At 44.0% G+C, this 22,741-nt stretch overlaps 1 protein-coding gene across 1 annotated transcript in view; it reads left to right on the top strand.

Moving 5' to 3' along the window:
• Nucleotides 1–7,872: 7,872 nt before the first annotated feature.
• Nucleotides 7,873–22,741, top strand: part of HAS2 (hyaluronan synthase 2) — a 31,078-nt gene continuing 16,209 nt past the window's right edge. The window contains exon 1 of the mRNA XM_063300273.1: nt 7,873–8,168. The gene's annotated coding sequence lies outside the window, so the exon portion shown is untranslated. The remainder of the gene's footprint in view (nt 8,169–22,741) is intronic.

Raw genomic sequence — 22,741 nt, 5'->3', positions numbered from 1 at the left:
GGGATGGTGGGAGCTGCAGTCCACAAGGTTCTAGAAGGACAGATGCTGAACTATCCTGGAGGGTCAGTCTGTGTCTGATCTTTGCAATTGGAATCCAAATACCCCAATAAGGATAGGATGAGTGTGAGGCAGAGAATAAGGATGGATGTGACCAGAGAGTTTAAGTTGCGCTATAAGGCAAGTTCTCACTGATTTTAAAATTCAGAGCTGTAAAGAGGTTTTGTTTTACCAGTAGATCCTGCTGGCTGCTGCTTATTACTGATGGTGTTGAGAAGGAAAAGATGAAAAAGGGTACTTTATGTATAATGAAAATGAAATATGCTTTTCATCTTCTATGATTCATTCACAGATTTAAAAAAAACAGAGTAAGTCTGGAATTACTCTCTGCAGATATAACAAATTGACTACAGCAATAATTTGAAACAGAATTGGCTGGCACCCTCCTCCTGTTTGACAATTCACACCTCTTTATAGCAAACCCTGTGTGGAATGTATCCTAGACGATGAACCCAAAGCTTTGGTGGTTTTTTTCCTCTGAGTTGCCAGACTGTGTCTGACCTCTACAATCACCAGGGTTTTGAACCATAATTTTCCCCCCTTTAGTCTGTAAAAACACTTGAAATACATTGTCAGCAATTTATAAATGTACTGATCATCTTGCCACTAAATGAATAACAAAATTGCAAAGAGGATACTTAGGGCTATCTATATCAAAACGGTTAGAAGCAACTGTTCAGCTTGCCCACCTCCCTACAAAGTTATTCCATGAATCGTTTAAGAAAGTAACCTAGTATTAATTGGAAATTTTATTCCCGATGTGATTTGGCATTCCTGTATCACTACTAAGAAAAGTGCAGTTGAGCTTGACTTGAAGGACTCTTTTCTAAGATGGTTCAATTTATTTTGATAACCATTTTATTCCTACTAGTGTTCTTTACATCTGGGACAATTATGATGAAGAAAGAGGGTAAAGTGAGCTGGGGATCAGAATGGGAGAACAGGAAGCAGGTGACCAGGGAAATCTGTATGCTATTGGAAAACAAAAAACAATAAGGCAAAAAAGGTACCTGATCTAATCAAACTTAAGCACATAACAAATGAAGATGTTATACTGTCAGGTCTGTTGGTTCATATAACTTCCTATGGATTTTATAAAAACCAGCGTGTACATACTCTTTCCTAATACAATTAGACATACAATGCGATCCAACATGTGTTTGCTTGGGAAGGAAAACCACCTCCATCCATTGCCAAAAAACCTGCATGGATGTGTCCATGAAATTATCAGGATTCAAGGTTGAATTCAGGCCACCTTTACCTCTTTAAGCCCCATGAATTCAGTGAGATTTGTTTCAAGCAGGATACATCCTAAAGAGTGCTTAACTTTGGCTAAACTATATCTTCTTAACTAGAATGCTCACCACCCCACAAACAATACCTCTATCTGGACTCAATTTCCAGTAAAAATGAAGATGTTATACTGTCAGGTCTGTTGGTTCATATAACTTCATTTGTACTTACAAAGGTCAGCAAAATCAACACAGTGCAACATGGGCTCCTGCAGCTGACCATGACCATCCACGGTCTTTTGCTCTGCAAAAACAGGAGGCCCATCCTGTTACATGACCACAGGTAATTTATTGTCCATTACCTTTATTTTTCAGCTGGAATAGAGGAAGAATAGCAGCCATCAATGCAGGACTGAAGCCAATGAGTGGAGTGCATGGTAAGGAAGTGACATTTTTGACAAAGAGCAGTAGGATTGCTCGGTGGTGGGAGAAATCCAGTTTGGGAATTTTGAAGGTAGGCACCAGGTCAGGGAGAGCTGCCTTAAAAACGAACCACTTTATGATGCCTTAAGCTGAAATGTGTCAGTCTTAAGGGGACAAAAGAGCCAGGTATCTCTACAATCACACCTATCACCTTTTGCCCTGAGGAATATGACTTTTTGACCTCCCCTAATCTTTCCAAACCAAATCTATACAAAGGAATCAGTCCTGAAGATACCATACTGAAGCTTAAGATCTGGTTAGCTGAATTAAATCAGCTGTTTGGCAAGTCATTTACTCAGAGCTCTCAGATCAGCTTGACTTCTTTCCCAGTCTCTTTTTGAATATGTATCTCCTTCCCTTTTGGCACAGGGAAGACCCTTAAGTGGTTTAACAGCATTTTAAATAGCTTGGCTTGTCACATCCTGAGCAAATTAACTGAGCTGTTCCAGGAGGACTCAGATAAGCGGGCATAGGAGGATTTCCCCAGGTGCCAGATCAGCCCAGAGTGGGACAGCCTTCCTCAGTGATTTAACTCAATGTTTCTCAACCTCAGCAGCTTTCAGATGCATGGACTTCAACTCCCATAATTCCCATGCTGGCTGGGGAATTCTGGGAGTTGAAGTCCATGCATCTTAAAGTTGCCATGGTTGAGAAACACTGTGCTAGACTGAACTCCCCAGTCATTTCAATAGAGAGAATATACTTGTTTTTAATTGAAGTGAATAAACCCCATGTGTACTTTTGAGTCTCTGTCTCAGCAAAAATGGACAGACTAATATACCATAAATACTTGTAGAAAGTACTACAGCAAGTTGTAGTGGCAACCATCAAACTGAAGAGCTTGGACAGAAGATGCAACATGGCTACTATGCATGATGAGTGTATTTTACCAGGCGGGCTTTCAAAGGGTATTCTACCTTTGCCAGCAGCAATTAGCAGCACATCTGAAGGCCCCAAGACTTAGGGCTTCTCTCTAGGGCAGTGTTTCTCAACCTTGGCAGCTTTCAGATGGGTGGACTTCAACTCCCAGAATTCCCCAGCCAGCCAGATCAGTGTTTCAATTCCCCAGCCAATTCAATGTTTCTCAACCTCAGCAACATTAAGATGTGTGGGATTCGGGGAGTTGAGGTCCACATACCCTAACGTTGCTGAGGTTGAGAAACACTGATTTGGCTGGCTGGGGAATTCTGGGAGTTGAAGTCCACACATCTTAACGTTGCTGAGGCTGAGAACACTACTGTATAGCAAGGGGTATGCAGTGATGGCAGCTGCCCTCCTGCCAACAAGGGCGGGACCTGTGGGCTGTTTGCCTTGGTGTAGTACAGATTGTCCAGGTCTCCGCTAAGCATGTGCTTAAGAATGTGATGCAAAACAAACAAATGGCCGAAAATGCTTCTGATGATAACACCACCTTCCTTGAAGGCCTCAGTGAATGCTGGCAGAAGGCTGTTGTGTATTTGTGGCCATTCTCTACTATCTGCCCACAATCTTTTTGTGAATGGTGATTTTGCTAATTGCCTGAACGAGATAGATAGAAAAGTGCAGTAAATATCTTGTGGATAGCTAAAACTAGAGAACGGCAAAGGGTTCTCTACTCTTTCTTCATACATAAGAAAATAGGTGGCATATAAGATCATTTCCAGTGGATTAGCTAGTCTCTTGCAGCAAAGAATAACAATAGTAACAGCACTATAAAGGTTTTGTGGCACCTTAAAGAGTCACCCATTTATTTAGGCACAAGGTAATTTATTAGCCTTTAAGGCAAGCTTCCTAGTGCCTTCCAGATGTATTCCTGAATTCTCAGATTGGTATATTAATGGCCAGCAATGGCATTCAGTGAAGAATCACCAAATTCAGCTGGGAGAGTTGGTTCACTAGATTAAAAAGATTAAAAAAATCAGTCATCACAAACTACTTACTTAAAGATGAATTAGATTGGATTATGGAGATAAACTCATAGGAAAGGTCTATAGGCATTTATCAGAGGAGAACATAATGCTCCAAGCAGCAGAACTAAACCAAGAGAAAGTGAAGGTGGAAAAGCAGCACAATGGAGAGATACAGCTGTATATTCACCTAACAATGGACACAGATGCTCTGCGAAAGGACAAGCAGCCATAAAATTTGAGATTGACTCAAGCTGGCACAAGGATGAGTCCAGGTTTGAAGCATTTGTAATACTTAAACCTCTTCCTCTGACATCAGCGGGTTTGGGGTGGAGGTTGTGCCCCACTTTGTTTCTTTTTCCTGAAGCCACAGGTCATGCTTTACAACGGCCTGCAAAGACGCAGGTGGAGTTTACAACATCCTGAACTTCTTTTGTATTCTTGTTCTTTTCCTGTTAAAGCACTGTTTCTCAACCGTGGCAGCTTTCAGATGGGTGGACTTCAACTCCCAGAATTCCTCAACTAGCCATGGCTGGCTGGGGAATTCTGGGAGTTGAAGTCCACCCATCTTAAAGTTGCCACGGTTGAGAAACAGTGCTATGAAATTTCTAATAGTCAGTTTCCCTCCAATATTTGAAGTCTGGAACACCTGAAATCTGAGCCTTTTCATCCTCCTGCCATTATTTAACTGCTTCTCTTCCTCTTCCTTGTCTCTGTCATCTTCTCTTTCCTCCACTGGGCTTCCCCATACAACTCACAGGGATGGTCTCCTGTGGTGGCATGGTCAAAATTGGCAAGAGGCAGGAGTGGCATTCTCAGTCCAAGCCCCACTGCTTTAGTACACTCACACAACATGCACAAAAGGAGCAGAGCTTGGATTGTGACTCCATGCCCTCCATCTAGCCAATTTTGTACAACCCCCCTGTGGATTCCAACTGTCCTGTAAACTCTCACTGCCAATTTTGTATTCATCATTATGTTGTTGTTTACAGTTGTTGGCTGCCCAGCATTATGATTTTGAGATGGGCAGCCATTTCTGTTGACATTAATACATACATTCAAGTTTTGATTACGAATTGCACCAGAGATACATCAGATATTTCAGATTTCATGCCAGGCATGGCAATAAACTTCAACTCTCCGGATGCAGTTGCTCACAGACCTAATGTAACTTAAGTATGTTGCTTTATTGCGGACAGGATAGAACCTATACACTGATAGAAGACCTGCTTGCTGCAAACAATTAGAAATTAAGCGATTACTAACCATCAGTATTTTCTTCTTGCCATTTAAACTCAAAATCATAAATTTGATTTTCTCTTCCTGGCTTTGAGACCGGGAGATATCTGCTCAGTGTTTAAACAGCACTTCGGTTTAGCCTGAGAACTGCTGGTTCCCACCTGACCAGCTTCAGCCCTTCCACTTCCTGGTATCCTTCAGACGTTTTAGGACCGCAACCGCCAGCTTCCTTGAAACAGCCACGCAGTCTGAGAATTCTGGGAAATGAAGTCTCAACACAGGTAGAGGGTTGGAGTACAATAGTCTGGGTTATGCCAGGTCGAGGTTCTAGCATGCTTGCACAATTGTGACTTTGTCGACTTTTTTTTTTTAAGAGTAAGGAATAAATGTCACACATTGATTCAATTCTTTCTCTGTAAGACCTCATTCAGAGTAACTGCTTGAAGTGCCAGCAAATATCCAGGAAAGAAATCATTTATTCTGAATCCCTCCTGGACAATCTTACAGGGAGTCTGCCCATTTACTTATAAAAGAAATGTCAGAGAAAAGATTCATGCACATTTAAGAGTGAACCAGATGCTAAGGAGCTTTGGCCATTGACTTGAGTTGGATGGGTCTCAAGGGACGCAAATTGATACATGCTTTTCACTTGGGCTTACCATCTGCATATATTAACAAAAATACGCGGTGCTGGGACAGAACATGGACTTATTACAGGTTTATTGTGTTTTTCAACAGTGCCACCTGGTGGTGATTCATCTTCAAACTTGGCTGTCTGGAGCAAACTCCAAATGAATTTCCCCCAAATTGGGCCAAAATGCTATAAATAAAATGGAATTCAATTTTACTTGTTACCTGGCTATAACTGAGGAGGATTATACAACTTCTCTTAACTAATGTAATACCAATGAAATCAAGAAACTCTGACAGAATTGGCAATAGGTTTTCCAGTCCAAACTCTGCTCTAGAAATCACTGATTAGCATCTCAGCCCAAACTTCTTCACAAAGTTGTGGTTGTGAGAATGCAACGAGGAATAACCCCTTCCATCGGCTTGAGTTCATTGAGAAAAGTGGGGTATTGAAGTAATAATTCATAAGTTTATATTACTTGGTAAATCAGATACTGTTGGATGAAAATGCAGGACATGCACTGAAATAAGTACCAAGCTTTATTGAATACGTTCTATGTACAGAGGCTGTCCAGGGTTGGAAAACAAAAAAGCAATATCATCTGAGCAAAGCCGTCATGCAGGACTAGGGGTCATTGGGGAGGTGCATTCCCTGTCTCCCTATGCATCTTAAAATCAGAGAGAGCGAGCCAGAAGGGTCCTTAGAGATCATCTAGTCCAACTCTGTTTAGTGCAGAATTCAGTAGCACTTCTCTGACAGATGAGCATCCAGCCTCTATTGGAAGACCTTCATATGGTTTCACTGGCTCATACAATCAGGAGGTTGCTCCTGTCATTTAGCCACATTCATTCCAGCATTCCTTAATTTTAACTCCCTAATTAGGCTGCTGCTGTGTTGGATAATAGAGAATAAGTCTACCCTCTCTTCTGTGTGATGACCTTTCAGATCTTGATGGTGGAAAGTCCTACCAATTTCTATCCATCCGCCAGTAAAAGAAGCTTGCTTCCCTTCCATTACCTCCATTTTCTATTTCAAGCATGACTGGCACAATTACGACTCCTACAGAAAGGACATTAGGGCTACAGGATGGAGTGGCTCAGGGGCTTGGTTCCATCTGTTTATCAACAGTTCCTCTGTCAGTGGTTGTTTCCTCTTCCCTCCAGGCTCCTATTTTTTCTTATGTGGCGTCTGTTAGATTGCAAATCTGCAAGCAATGACTGTTGTGTATTTTTAATATCTAAGCAGGGTTACCGTGTGTTCACATATATTGTCATCTAATAAAAACAGGAGGATCTTACAATCCCAGTCTAATTCTGCTCCATTGGTGTTAATCCTTCTAGAAGACATATGCAGACCCATGTCTAACAAAAGAGTTATCAGCTCAGCGAGGCATGAATGAGAAGCTTCCACAGATGAGAAGACCCAACCAAGATTTGAGTCCCTGGCCACATCACAGATGCTGGAGAAGGAACACCTCTTTTTGCATGATTCTTAGGCAAAACTGCAAAAGGGATTCGGAATCATCTCCTCAAATAAATACTCCTGTTGGCTTTCTCTCTCCACATTTTAAAAAAACTAACACTTCTCCAATGTCCCATGGCCTTTGCAGCATGAATGGTTTTTCCCCCTGTATTTCCAACTCCCTGCACACCCTTCCTTATTATCTTGCAAAGCTGGGCTGGATCAAGGAAGCAGAGGCGACGGGCATAAAGCAATTCCGATGAATTTAGCGCTGATCATCAGCAATCCTCCCCGATTTAAAAGACGGAAACCTGGATTTTCTACCCAACGTGGAGCAGAAATCCTTTTACAACCTAGACTTGTAATACGAGGGGTGGGGAGGGAGACCGAGCGAGAGCAGGGGAGGGATTTCCAGAGACCAGCCTTGCCTTTCCTCTACACGAAGAGGAAATCAGGTGGTGATAACATGCGTGTATTGCATTTCTTGACGAATGTTTGTAATTAACTGTAATTGAATTCGTTCGTTTCCACTGGTCCTGGCTCCTGCAGCTTACGCGCCACTGCTAGGCAGTTCCCCCCTCTCTCTCTTTCTCTCTCTCTCTCCTCCTTCCTCTCTTCCTCTTCTTCTTTCTCTTTCTCTCCCCCCCCCCCCGCTTTTGCAGGAGTTCCCTCCTCCCTCCCCTCCCCTGTCTTTCTCCACCCTATTAAAACAACCTCCAAGCCTCACTTGTTTTAAAAAGACCCCCTTAAGTTGGAGGAGACAGAGTATCTGCCGTCTGGGAAGAGAGAGGCAGCGAGGGGCAGGGGAGAGAAAGGAGGAAGACCAGAAGGGCAAGCTGCCGAAGACGCTGAGCGGCGCCTGGAAAATATTAGCCTGCCCGCCGCCGCGGCTGGTGGAACCTCGAGATAGACGCTCCATTCAGTCCGTGCCCACAGCGCTCCTGATGCTGCGCCGGCCTCAACTTTTCTGCAACTTTGGCTCCGGGCGCCCGGAGGACTTCCGCGCCAGCAGGAACCGGCCCGCCGCTTAATATCCGTGCAAGACCGTTTGGCGAGGAGCGGGAGAGCTCCCGAGATTGTGGGAACTGGGATCCTGTGCGGCGGAGAAGGCACCCGCCGGCCCTTTTCCATGGTGGGGAGGCGAGCTGCATCCAGCCTCGCCAGAACTCTCCCGGGAGAGTAAGTAGCTTGGTTATTACTTCGATCTGGGAGGTGGGGAAAAGAAAAGGAAAGGCATCCCAGCGGCAAAAGCGCGCCGTCGGCCTCCGGGGAGATCTTGGATGGGCCGAAAGATCCAGAAAGGCGGCAAGGTGAGTGGATCCCCGGATCATCATTTTAGTTCTGCTAAGTTTTGAGTTCCTCCGCCGGGGGTGGGGGGTGGGTCAAGGAACCGGGAATGGGGGAACCAAGGAGGTTTTTTTTTTTTTTTTGACAAGGGAGAGATCTTCCCGGTGGGGGCGGGAGTATCAGAGCCGTCGAAGCCAGGGACCGTTTCCCAGGAAGGATGAGCAGATCCCTGCCCCGAGGAGCGTACAGACCATTTTCAAGACCCGAGCGCGGCGGCTGCTCTTTACCTGCGGTGGCACCCTGGGGTGACTTTGAAGATAAGCGATTTGAAAGGGCTTTTGCTCACCCTTTTAGGGAGTAGCCTGCAAGCCCCCTATTAAACGGGATAGCTGCGCTCCTTTCATTTGCACGGCCTCTTGGATGCGAGACTAACTTTGCACAGATCGCTCGTTAGAGCAAGAATCAGGTTAACGCCAACCTGTGAATGGAATCAAATCCGGTGTAGGTTCACTAAGACTTCGTGAAGTCAGAAAGGCTGGCCTGCAGGGAGCGCGAGCTCCCAGGATCGGGGGACCCTGCCCCACCTTAGCAACACCTGGCCCTGAAAAATGTCCACCGTTTCTCTCTCCTGGTATTTCCTAATATCTACCTGGAACCTCCTCCCGATTTCTCCATCCCCATTTCTGCTAATGCGCCACTGCGATCCTAGGGCGAGTATCCTGAGACTCTCCAGGGCTGACGCGCAGCTGGTAGCCGAGCAGCCGCGTTTCGTTTCTTCCCGCTTTGCGTACAGATTCGCTTTCGGAGGCTTGGAAGATCTGCTTCCAAAGCTCTAAGGAGGCGGCAATAGCCCGGAAGGCGGTATTTTTGCTCCCCCCCGCCGTCCCTCCGCGCGCACAGACAGACACTGTAGCTATTTAGTCGCTTGTAAAAACATGAAGCGTGATTTTACCCCGCCCTCTCCATTTCCCCTCGTTCCAGTGGGAGCGTGGGGGGATGGTGAATGGGCGGGGCCGGAGCGCCAGAATCCGAGATGCTCCGAAAGAAACCGCGGCGTCTCTTTCATGCACGTTCGGGGCGGCAGAGATGGCCAGGTAGATCGTCCGGCAGAGGCTTGCTCCCACCTCTTCCGTGGTAGACGAAGGGTGGGGTCTCTATAGCAATACATCCCGTCCATAAACACGCGTAGCCCACATCCATGCGTCGAGGTCGAGCTAGGGACCCCGCAACGCTCTTGGCATGCGTGTGCTCGCGAGCGTAGGAAGGGTCGGATACCTCGCTCTCCATCGGCCCGGAATTTCGGCTTGCTTTCAGATTAGCCACTCAGGCAACGGGGCTTCTCGGAAGGTGTATCCGGGAGCGCGCCCGGTCGCTAATAACGGCGTTTCCGACGCTGCGCCGATTTACAGCGTGTAGCTGTGGACGCGCGGCGCTATTGCACGCCCTGGTGTGCGGGGCTGCAAGAGTGCCGTCGCGGCGGGTGGGAACTGCGGGGGGGGGGTTGTGCTAGGCTGGTTTGCAGTTGGAAGAGGCGAAAGGCTGAAGAAGACCGGAGGGAGGCGGAGCCCCGCTTGCTCGGGGGCCCGTGAGACTCGGGAGCGTAGGTAGCCGGGTCGCCCCTTACAGTAAAGACGAGGAAGTCTGGGAGACAGGCACGTTCATTTTGCCAGAGTGGACCGCAGCCCACTCAAAGCTGACGCGGCGCAGAAAGGCCGAGCTCGGGGATCCGTAGTGGTCGCACCTCCTGCCGGCTGATACCTCGAGCGACACTTTCGGTCCTTCGGATGCCGCGTGCGCCGTCGCTGCCGGAATCGCGCCGCGGATGGAAGATGCGCCCCCGAGCCTCGGCGGCGTGGCAGAGACGCGGCGGCTTAAACGGGGGAGCGGGGTGTCTCCGGGGGGAAGGGAAGCGACGCAAGGCCGCGAAGGCGAGGACCTACGTGGCAGCCGCTCAGAAGCTACGCTCGCCCGGGTAGCCGCGCCCCCCCCCCATCGGGGGGGCCAGACGAGAGCGCGGCTTTGGCTAGGCGAGCTGGTCCGCCGGGGAGACGCAGGGCTCCGCGATGCCTATCTGCATCCCCTGGATGGAAGCCACTTTATTGTTCGAGTCCCACCCCCTTTGTCTCCGGAGTCGGGCTCTCGCCTTTCCTTCGCCTCCACCCACCGCTCCGGAGAAGCTGGGACGGGGCGCCCTTCCTTCGGGCCACGCGGCGCGACGGAAGGGTGGGTGGCTGTCTGCCTGCCTGCCTGCGCGAGCGCGCGGTGTGGGGAGGCTGGCAAAGGGCGCGGAGCTTCCACCCGCGCTTTCCAGGGCTTTCTCCCGGGAGGTGCAGTGGTGGGATCGGTCGACAGACGAAAGACCCGGTCTGCCGTTTTTCGGTCGGCGGCAATCAATGGAGCAAACGCGGGGGCCCGAGCCGCGTCTAAATGCTTCCCTGTTTCTCCCGCTTTCTCTTCTGCGAAACACGGGAAAGAAAGGAAACAGCGCTGAGAAGTCCCGAAAAGAAAAAGAAGAAGAAAATCCGCTTGGACCCCACGTGGCAGGAGGGAGCCAATAAATAAATAAATAAATAAAAACCCTGGGAATGCCTGACGATGAGCTCACTGAATGGAACTTCCCGCCTCCCTTTTATGACCTAATGCCGCACACTCTCCTGATTGGCTCCGGTCATGTGGAAGGGGTTCCCCAGCAGAAGCAGAAGGCTGAATTTTGAAAAGAGCTCTGAATGGGAACTTAAAACTTCCTTTCTTTCAGCCGCTCAGTAGAGGGCTGCGGGCAATAATAGGAACCTTGTAGCTCGAGCGGTTTTCATAGAAAAAGGCTTTCCCATTGAAGTGACGGTTATGAGTAAAGATGTATACAATCCGAGCCGCAAGAAGATTAAAAAGAGATTGATCAGGGCACCTTTATTAGGAAGGAAATTCTTTGGAGTTTAATGAGCCTTACTCTTGATTTGGCTGGCCAGTGTCTACAATTCTGTTTAGTTACTGAAATCAGATTATTGTTTCTTGGAATTTAAAGAACATTTATTCAATTTTTAATTTAATTTTAATTTAAAGACGAGTGCGTAGAACTAAAACAATACACTTGAACTGATTGTTCAGAACATCACTAGAAATAAATAATGGCTTTTCTAGTTGTTTTATTATTCATCCAAGTACATTGGCTAATGGAGCTTGACCCTGAGTATATTTTGATGGGTGAAAGCAGAATTGTTGGTTCCCTTTAGCTGTTTTGATGACATTTTAGAGAAGGAAAATAGTAACTATTTTTTGGAGGCTACATCCTCCAGAACTGTGCAACCAAGGGGACTATTGGCAGGAAATTCTGAGAACGGAAGTCCCAATATATTTGGGAGATACCAGGTTGGGGAATGCTTCATGAATTCAGAGCTAGTCAAGAGAGCCCATATTGGGTGTACCCTACGATAAGATAATGTATAGCTTGTTCAATGAGGGTATCTAATTAGGCAACAACTAGTTCCACCTGATTACTTCCTCCTTCAGCTTAGATGGCCCACTGGGCTACCATACTGGAGGGGAGCTGGGAAAAGGGGAACCTATTTTCCTGAGTTGCTGTAGCATGTCTACCAATTGGGACTGTAGCTGTAGAAGAGGCAGGCTGTAGAGGTGCAGGCCGTTGGAGCCTGCTGCTGAAGACACTGAGCTTCCTTCTCATCAGCCTGGGCTAACTCTGTTTCTGTCCCTTACTTGGTAGAAGTTGAAAGATTTAAAGCTGGTCCACAAGAACCCAACCAAACTGGTTTGATAATACCCTTCAGTTTGCTTGATGTTTATATAATGGGATGAGGATGAGGATGGTTGCTAATTACCCACAATCTATCAGAGAGTTCTCACAGAATTTAGTACTTCTGACTATGTCATTATTCCCAAGGATCTAGGATAGTTAAAAGATACTGTAATATATGTACTGTTCCAAGTAATGCAACTTTTTATTATCGATGAGTTGAGATTCTGTTCATTCCTATTCTTATTTTTTTTTAGATTTTTTTATATCCCACCTTTATTACTTTTATAAATAATTCAAGGCGGGGAGCATACCTAATTATTATTGATAGTTTGCCATTCCTGAAAGCTAAGCTTGCCTGTTCTTTAATTTGCACTTCAAACAGAACTGATGCCGTTCTTGACTGAGCCCTGCAGTGAAGATCATAGCACGTAAAATCTGGAAGTGATAAATAAGTAGTAGATGAAGTAGCAGGGCTGCAGCAGTAAAGCCCCGCAGATGTGACATGGCTGTTCAGTTTCTTCTCCTTTGGCTGTTAAATTGGAAGGCGAGAAATGCTGACAGCCATTTGATGTTCATAATGAAGGAATGCTGCAAATCATTTCTACTTCAGAGATAGATTTACTTCTGCTGTTGCAAAACAAACAAATCCTTAGCCTGTTTCCCAGAAATGGGGATTCCACTTAATAGCAGTCAGCTAAAATTTGTAATGAAGAGCCTTGTGTGGCGCAGAGTGGTAGGTGGCCGTATTGCAGCCAAAACTCTCCCCACGACCCGAGTTCGATCCCAGTGGAAGCTGGATTCTCAGGTAGCCGGCTTAGGTCAACTCAGCCTTCCATCCTTCTGAGGTTGGTAAAATGAGCACCCAACTTGCTGGGGAAGGTGACAACTGGGGAAGGCAATGGCAAACCACCCCGATATAGACTGCCAAGAAAATGTCGCGAAAGCAGCATCCCCCAAAGGGTCAGACATGACTCGGTGCTTGCACAGGGGACCTTTCACCTTTCACTGATATTTGTAATGGGGGAAAAAGGTATGCATGGATATGTGCATGGATGCCCATCTTCTGGAATTCATTACATTGATCTTCAGACTAGGTTGATGGATATCAAATGTCCCTATGAGCAAGGTGAACAAATTCAGATAGATTGCACAATGCCCATGGTTAACTTAAGCACAGATTAACCAAATGTTCTGGTTTCATATGACACACCGAACCATGATCTATAACATACAAGCCATTAACTTAAAATACGGTTGGCTAATTTGTCATCTAGTATATCATGCAAACTGCTGACATCACCAATATATGGAAGAGGGAGGCTAGAATAACCAGAAGGTTGGACAGAAATGTGAAGCATCATTAAGGATGGAACCCTTTTTAATAGTGATTTTATTGAAAGTTACAATTAAAAAGATAAAAACTAATACAAACTGAAAAAATAGAAGAATAAAAAGTGCAGAAAAGAAAACATAGAAAAATAGAAAAGAGAGAAAAATAAGAATATAGTAAAGAAAAAGTAAAGAATTATATAAAGGAATTATTTCCCCTTTCATCACAAATATAAACAATTCTAGTAACTCATCACCTTCTCTTAAAATACAACCAATGATCTCCTCTTCCCATATCCCATCTCTTATCTATAAACAAATCCTTCATGCTTCGTTGTTCAGTCCTGATCAGCAAAAGTCCATTAATGGTTAACAGAGATAACAACATATCTATTTTAACCTTGATATTGAGGTTGGGGGGACTCGGGGGAGATGGGCAGTGATAAAAATTTGACAAATAAATAAATAAAATATTCCTTTTAGCAATCTTAATCTTTAGTCCCTTCAAATAATCTCCTAGAACTTGATTTCTTTTCATTTTTTCTTTGTCCTTTCTCACAACATTCTTCAAAGCTTTAACAAGCCTCTTTTGTAAATCCACTATAGGAAAACTATCCAGGTCATTCTCTTGGTTTGTTATTTGTATATCCCTTTTAATTATTAAGACATCAGCCGGCTTCTTTTGTACGTCCAGTCTAGCATCTTTTTCCATATCTTTCTTGTAGCCTGTAATGTTTTAAATCCACTTTCAGATCAGTCTTAATCTTGTCAGGTTCCTCTTTCATAACATCTTTGAAACACAGTATATCTATAGAGGCAGACACTCTTAAAATTAACTTCTGGGTCCATTGTTCAAAAATATCCTTCAGTATGTCCACTGTTAAAATATTTTGCTTCATTCTGTATTAATAAGTCAGATTTAAGTGTTCTCCGTTAATTGTAATCTTCAGCTCCTTCTGGTTCCCTCTAGTGTCCAACCTTCAGAGTCTCATCCTATCATTTTTTTTTAAGAGAATTCAAAACAAAAGCATTATCCCATGGGAAGGATTCTTATTATTAATTCCAAAATCAGATCTCACTGCAACATTGAACTGCAAGGCTATTTGTCCTTACAGTTGCAGTGAAGTAGCACTGATATGCTTAACATTTTATGGAGGAACATAAAAGGGAAGGAGACCTGGAGGAAACAGACAAAGCTAATGGGGGAAGGAAATTGTACATAGAAGGGTTAGTTTCAGTAGTTGGGAATGAGGACTCAGGCTAAGGTCTTAGGAGAGGAATGGAGTTGGGGAATGGACATGAAAGAAGGGAGATCTTCTTCACTGGGCTGATCAGATAGTAGAAAGGGAGCAGAATTCATGAGCCAGATTGTATCTGGGCTTCTCTAAAAGGCAGAGTGCTATAGGAATTTACCCTACCCTACTCTGCCCTGCCCTACTCTACCCTACCCTACCCTACCCTACCCTACCCTACCCTACCCTACTCTACTCTACTCTACTCTACTCTACTCTACTCTACTCTACTCTACTCTGACTCATCTTGAGGCAGGGATATCCCCATCTTCAAGCAAGAGAGTGTAGGCTCAGACTGGCTGGGACTTACAGGAGCTGCAATCCAGCACGTGGGCACTAGATTAGAGACATTAGACTACATTTCAACCAGACTCATGAATAAGGAATTCCACGGTCGTAGCTGCTTTTGTCCTGAGGTGGGAACTGCTCCAGCCATACCCCCTTCGCCTTTAGAGGCTTATTCACTTTGTGGCTGGAACAGTGCCAGGCAGGAGCTGTGGCAGCGGCAACCACTGTGTGTTCTCGGGCTGGCAGATAACCATCACCTTCTGGATGTCAGATCACAAGCACTAAATGCCCATTACAACCTCAGGGTGGAAAAGTCAGCTTTGCCCCCAGGGCTGCAATCTCGCATGGCATTTGGCTGTGTCAGTCTCCTGGCCTTCAGTAGCAATTTAGCTGCATTCCAGATTGTATCTTGGACAGCTTGATACTATAATCTTAATAGCAGAAAACTGATCTGGAAATTGCTTAGTGAATATTGTTTAGTTGGGAATCTAATTTGTTTTCATGCCTGCTGCTTTCCTCAACCTGCTGCCTTCCATATGTCTTGGCACTACAACATCAAAGCCCATGCTGGCTGGGTAACCTGGGGGCTGTTGTCCAATAAATCTGGAGGTCACCTAGTTGGGAAAGGCTGTAGCAATGCACATGGATATTAAAGTATAATTTCTGAGTGGATTTGGGAATTAAATGAGGGGGAATATGTGTGGGAGCAATGCAACATAGAGTATATTATAAAAGGCTGGATTTCCCCAAACATTATCTTAACCAAACTACCATAACAAGGCATAAAATGGCTTATTTTGGCACAGCATGTTCTGTGAACACATGAATTCCCTTTTCTTAATCCTGGTTTATAGCAGTACGCATGAAGGGAAGCCTGATGTTGAGATTCAGGCACATGTCGAAAAGGGATCCATACCTTGGTAACATAGCCAGGGGCATTAGTCTGGGGCAATGTTTCTCAACCTTGGCAACTTTAAGATGTGTGGACTTCAACTCCCAGAATTCCCAGCCAGCCTTGCTGGCTGGGGGATTCTGGGAGTTGAAGTCCACACATCTTAAAGCTGCCAAGGCTGAGAAACACTGTTAGTCACTGAGGAAGGCTGTCCCCTCTCTGGGCTGGGGAATTCTGAGAGTTGAAGTCCACACATCTTAAAGTTGCCAAGGTTGAGAAATACTGGTCTGGGGTGGGTCAGAAGCTGGGAATCAGAAGCTGTGGAATGAGCTAGTCATTCAGGCCAAAGGAGAGCTGGGATTGGGGTAGGGAGAAGAAGGTGAATACATAGTTGTAGTAATCAGGATTAAGAAGTAACCAAGATTGCAAGAGCACACAAAAACTGTTTTACTGGTCCTGTTCCAAGTGTAAAAATGTCCTAGAGGCACACGCAGTCTGTACCTTCCCATCACCATGTGGCTTTCTAAATTCTACAGGCTTAAACACGGAGATTATTTCCTAGTGAATTTCTAGACATCATAGTGATCCTTGCACTTAGGTAGTAACTTTGAAAAACCTCATTAAGGATAGGACAAAATGGCTGTGTAGAGAAAAACTGTTTCCATTTATCCTCTTTATGTTTTCTCGTTCGTCCCATCTATCTCCTTTCCTAGAACTTCATAGGGCTCTTAATTTGGAACTTGGGGTTTGACTGTATACTTTTGAGAACCCAAGAATCTTTCCCTTACATGCCAGACTTCTTTTGAACACTGTGTGCTTTGTAGGAGGTGGAGCTGAAAAATCTGGGCTCTGGTTTGGAGATGACTGGAAAGTGAGGAGGCTGCTGCCAGTACACAGGGAGACAACAGCTCTTGATAATCTTACTATTAAGAAGTGAGGGTGAAATGAAAGGGTGATGAAGCTGTGGACTGCGCTTTCCTTCAGGACGTAGGCAGCTACATCAAATGGGCATCCTAGTGTTGATTGAGTGGAATGAAACCAAATTCATGAACACAGGGGTGCTTTCAGAAATGATTGTGGATAAGCAATTGTGTATGTTGCACCATTATCTGTGGCAAAGATGCCTTGAGTCAAACTCAGTACTTGGTAACTACATAGATACAACCATGCAATTTCCTTTGCAATGGTTTGGAAGAGGTTTGCTTCTGCCTTCTTCCAGGATATTGTTTAACCTTCCGCTCTACCTCTAGCTCTGAAGTTCCTTGGAAGACTACCATCCAAGTAGCGTCCTAGCCTGACCCTATTTCCTCTTCAAGTCTGAACAAGGGCAGCCAGGTGTGGCCACCAGCTGACCCTATCTAATACAGGTAGTCCTCACTTAACGACCACAATTGGGACTGGAATTTAGGTTACTAAGCGATGAAGTTGTTAAGCAAATCCAGACCTGATTTTATGACCATTTTTGCGGTGGTCATTAATCAAATCACACGGTCCCCTATTGATTTTGCTCATCAGAAGCTGACTGGGAAGGTAGAAAATCGCAATCATGTGACCACGGGGACGCTGTGACAGTCATTAAGTGCAAGGAAGGGCCATAAGTTGGTTTTTTAGCACCATCGTAACTCCAAATGATTGATAAACAAATGGTCGTTAAGTGAGGACCGCATGTACCCTGGTTTGAAAAGGTGGCTGAGAATTGGAATTGTATAATTAAGTCCTGAAATAGCCAAGCAAACTTAGTGCATTTCAGGGGTATTAAACTATATATCTGGAAGTTTATATAGTATTAAACTATATATCTGGAAGCTTGCTACAGGATGACTAAAACCTGGCAACCACAAGTTGCGTTTTCACATAGTTTTTAGGCCTATTCTTTTTGGATAATTATCAGATCCCAATACTTTGTGTTCTTCATGAAAAAAACTGAGCTATCACATCCCAGCATTTTGATGGCTTCATTAAACAGCCCTGAAGTTAAAAAGAAGAAGAAGCAGCTAATTGTGCTTTGTTTTAAGTCAGTGGCAAAGTTTTCCCTGAGTTCAAGGCAGCCAAAATTACATCTGTCAGGTTGATTGGAGCCATTTGAAATGGTGGGCTTAATCAGGGATGCCCGGGGCCTTTTTCACATGACCATTTGGTTCAAACAAATAACCCTTCAACTCACCTTCAACCTTTTTTGTTATTGTTGCTTTTTTACTTCATGCCATCAAAATGTCATGGGCTTTGCAAGACTAAATAAGCCAACATCCTGATAAAAAGCTTTTCCCTTCCCTAAAGTGAAGGGAAGGGAGGCTAAGCAAGGAAGGGTGGGAAAATGGGTGTTGTTTTTTAAATGTCAGTTTATTTATTTGCAGTTGGGGGGTGGAATGCTTATCTAGCATTTGTCCAAGGCACATCTCACCACTGGGAGATGGGTCAGAAACGAGTCTGGAGCGCAGATGCTTACTGTTGTGAAGAAGACAGCCGAGCTCCACCTTTAGAAGAAACGAGACAAGAGGCAGAAATGCTGTCCTAGTTTTCAAGTAAGGATCGTGTGAATTTAGTGTGGCAGACCTGATGGATTGATTTTATGAATTCATATCTAGGAATTGGTTTATGTTGCAAGGCTCAAGCAGATGTACATACAACTCTCTCCTACAATTTGTTGAGAGTTGGTGTCTGGCCTACAGTCACCCAGGGAGTTTCCACACCTGACTGAAGGCTTGGATTTGGGTCTCTCCCATCTTAGTGCAGGGAAATGCAAGAGGACAGATTCTCTGCTTCATTTGAATTCCTGCCAGCCATCTCAGTGAAGTCCATTCCGGTTTTCCTTCCCATGGGCTACAATAGGAGGAATGTGCAATATGTCAGCTCCAAATTTACCCTAATCAGTCCCATTGTGGGCACGGGAGGCAAAGGCCTAGATTCAGTGGGTCCCAAATGGATTTTCACTGCCCAGAGAAAACCCCATTCCTGGGCTGTGAGCCATCAGTAGAATTACTAAAGGAAGAACCTCACTGACTCAGACGATGTGAGCATTCTCTGCAGTATAACTGCCTTCTCCACTGTTGCTAGCACTCTTCTTCTGGTGAAGGCACTTGGTAACTTTTTCATGCCATCAGGGTGTGTGTGCAACCTTTTTCAGACATTAACATAGGTGTGTAAGTCCATCTGCTCATCAACATGGGTGTGCAAGGGCAGCCAGATTATACTAACCTTGACTATAGAAGTGCAGCCACTATCTTCCTCTCCTGTACTGATATTCTGAAGTCTCTCTGGGATATTTTCTATACTTGAAAAGCAAATGCTTTCTCTAAGGATGCCAATGGAAGAGTCTGGGGTCGTGGTGGAGGTGGTGGCAATCTGAATGGAAGAGTTGGGGGGCGTGGGGGTGATAAGGCATTTCAGACAGGATTTTAGAAGTTATTGTAAAAAAAAATGTAGTTGCCTTTATGAAAACTTGCCTCATATTTAAAATCATGGTCTAACCAAAGGAGATCTCCTCCTTGCCCTCTCCTCCTGGTTTAAGCAGTAAATGTGGATTTCTTTACCTGCTGTACTTAAGCTGCCTCTATGTCCTGATTTAACTTAGTTAAATCAGTACATAAATCTCAATCCTCATTTCTTTTCCAATTGTTAAAATTATGCCTTCTTTTCTGCAACTGGTTAACACACCCTTACTCTATTCTCATGACTTATCTAGTCAACTCCATGTTTGTTTTACCTTGGTTCACAGATGCAAGCACCTTGCTTGATTCCTTAGTACTTGATGAAGCATCCTGAATATCTGAATATACTCCATTGCCAAGTATTGTATCAACATGGGTGACATGAAAATTAAATCTGTGGCATTGTAGCTTAGATGTCATATTCACACATGCAAATTGTATCTGGACTAGTCCTTAATGACTCTCCAAATGATTGATTGATTAATTGATTGATTGATTATGTGCCATCAACTCATTGTCAACTTTTAGTGACCACATAGATTGTCTCCATGATAAACTGTCCCTAACCTGGTTCTTCAGCTTTCCCAACAGTGCACTCATGGCTACTGTGACCAAGTCCATCCACCTTGCTGCTGGTTGTCTTCTCCTCTGTCCTTCCACCTTTCCCCGCATTAGAGCCTTCTCCAGAGATGTCCAAACTATACTGGTTCTGTTTTTGCTTTATAGATTATAAATGGGATAAGGCTGATTTATACTAAATTGAGGGGAACTAGATTTGAACCTGCTAATCTTTTGTCCCATGTCACTTCACTGGACATACTGTTTAGACTGGTTTCAAAATACAGTTAAGAGTTTTTTCAAGTCAAGCAAGTAGTATCTTGAAACTGTGCAGCTTTTGTTTGGGTTGATGCAAATACTCCATCACAGACATATGAAAACAAAACATTATTAGTTGGGAATATATGTAGCTCAGGGTTAAACTGTTGGGTTCTTGGTGTTCTCTGAGCTTGACTGTTTTCCTGCAGATGTTTCATTACCAGGCTAGGTAGCATCATCTGTGTATGGAAGAGTGGAGTTTGTTGGGCAGGGCAGGCTACTATATATATAAATAACCAACATTATTAGCCCTTCACATCAAGCCCGAGGCCAACAAAATCAGTTGGCATCTTGTCATCTGGCACCTAAAGATGATGCAATGAGTGTTGTGATGTCACAAGGCAAACACAGTTTCTTACTCATTTATGCAATTTATCTACTACCTGCAACCTGACAGACTCTAGGTGGCTTCCAGAATTTGCAATATAAAATATAGTACAAAATCAGTATTTAAAAATCACTTCAATAACACAATCCACACAGTCTAACTCACAATTTAAATCCTAAAAATACTTGCTAAAAGTACCCACTTGCATGTGATGGCATGGTGCAAGAATGGAAGGGTGTCATGATGTCACCATGCATGTTTCTTCATTTTGGCATTATGGGTAGGAATGGATGTCAAGGCAGCTGGAAACCAAGTGACAAGTGCTGATGCCAAAACTTTAGAACCAACATCTGGCTGCAGATTTAGGATGTGGCTATGTAGTTCTTCATCCTAACTAGTCTTGAAAAACTTCTCAGTTGCAGAATCAAGAATTGGCATTTGTCCTCCCCCTACCCTGCCCTCACACTTATTTATTAGACTGATATTCCACTCTCATTTTGTATAACTCAAGGCAACATAACTAATGCTCCCATCTCCTCTTTTCCCACAAAACGGTCCTGTAATCTAGGTTGAGCTGAGCAAGAGTGATAGGCTCAAAGTCACCCAGTCAGTTTTCATGCCTAAGGGAGGACTACAATTCATGGTCTTCTGGTTTCTAGACCAGCACCTTAACCACTACATCCAATTGGCTCTATCATATGCCACTGATGAAATCTTGCATCTCCTTCTAAACTCCATTCTTAAGGTCTCTTCCTTCCCTTTATAATTCCTTTGCAAGTGGGCGGCCCTTTTGGGCCTTTGAATGAAAAAGATATTTTCCTCCTTCTGGCTGCCAGTTTCACATGGATTGTGAACAGCTGATGATGAGCATTGTATGGCTGTAATTAAGTAGCAGCTTTTTTTCCCAGCCTTTCAAAGAGATGATCCTCCAGCTTATATGAAGTCAGAGGGTGTAACTATAAAGTCAGATGTGGCCAGCAGATGGTGTGGTGAATATTATCAGCATATATATAGACACTGATAAATGCAAGGAAAATATGAATAATGTAACAGGAGAGAAAAAGAGGATCAAGATCAGTAAGACCTCTCTACAGTATTTTAAGGTTGTATAATTCTGGGTGAATTCTCAGGCGAAAAAGTTCCATCTTTATCTTGGATGCATGAATATATTATCTTTATTAAGGTCACAATTCCAAACAGAGAGATTAGAGAGTTAAGTTCCACTGAATTTAGGGAGTCTTGTTTCTGAGGACATCTTTACAAATTGGATTAGAGTTAGGTTGTTAGGATATCTCAAGTGTTGGATAGCTATTAAAGAGATCATGGATCTCACCAAAAGAGGACAAAAGATGAAGCAGACTTGGCTGATGGGATTAACATCCATGGGTGCAAAGTTGGAAATAATTACAATAGTTCAAATTCAAAGAATTACAGTAATTCAATATATTTTACCCAGAGTGGGGAAAACTGACCTACTCAGTATGCTTAAGAAATGCATTTGCTTAGGTTTCTTTATCTTTAAACTGGACTTGGATCAAACAGCCTTCCAAAGAATGTCCTTCTGTGAGGCAGGATATGTCATCCAAACTCAAGTGTGCAACAGATGCATTTTAGAACTATTTGTAATGTTGCAAGGGTTATACATAATCACATACGAGCAAAGACAGCTGGACTCCAGTATCCCATTTTTGGATCTTGCAACACTTGTTCCTCTATTTACTTGGAACTTCCATCGATCTTGCTTTCCAAGCCATTGCATCGGATGCTTCTATATTGTAACTTAGGGTGCATCAATTCAAATTTAAAGTTTAGGGCAATCTAAAAAAAGATTTGGGTGTCTATAATCTGGATGAAAGAATAATTATGAAGGAATAATTATTTTGATACTTGACTGCCAGGGAATTTGTAAGCATGGCCCTTTTGGGTATTGAATGAAGCCTAGTTTATATAAAATATTAATTGGTTGGTTTTCCTTTACTGATATGTGTAAGAACTAAATACAAATTTGTTGCAATTGCCCCAAATGTTTGAAATTGGTATAACAGGGTGGGAGCAGGGAAATCCCTCTTGATTTCCACTTTTTCCTGTTGATTCATTATTTCTTCAGAGCAGCTGACATGAGGGCTTCTTGACTTCCACAAACCTCTTCTCAGAAAAATGTATTTAAACACAACATAGAAAAAATAAAGTTGTATTTTTCCTCCATCTAGGTTCATGGCTCCCCTGAACTCTGTCCATGAATCCCAGGTTAAGAACCCCCACATTATATTTTTGATTATCT

The sequence above is a fragment of the Candoia aspera genome, chromosome 3, assembly GCF_035149785.1.
Source record: "Candoia aspera isolate rCanAsp1 chromosome 3, rCanAsp1.hap2, whole genome shotgun sequence".
Classification (NCBI taxonomy): domain Eukaryota; kingdom Metazoa; phylum Chordata; class Lepidosauria; order Squamata; family Boidae; genus Candoia; species Candoia aspera.
This window is presented reverse-complemented; position numbering and strand designations above follow the sequence as displayed.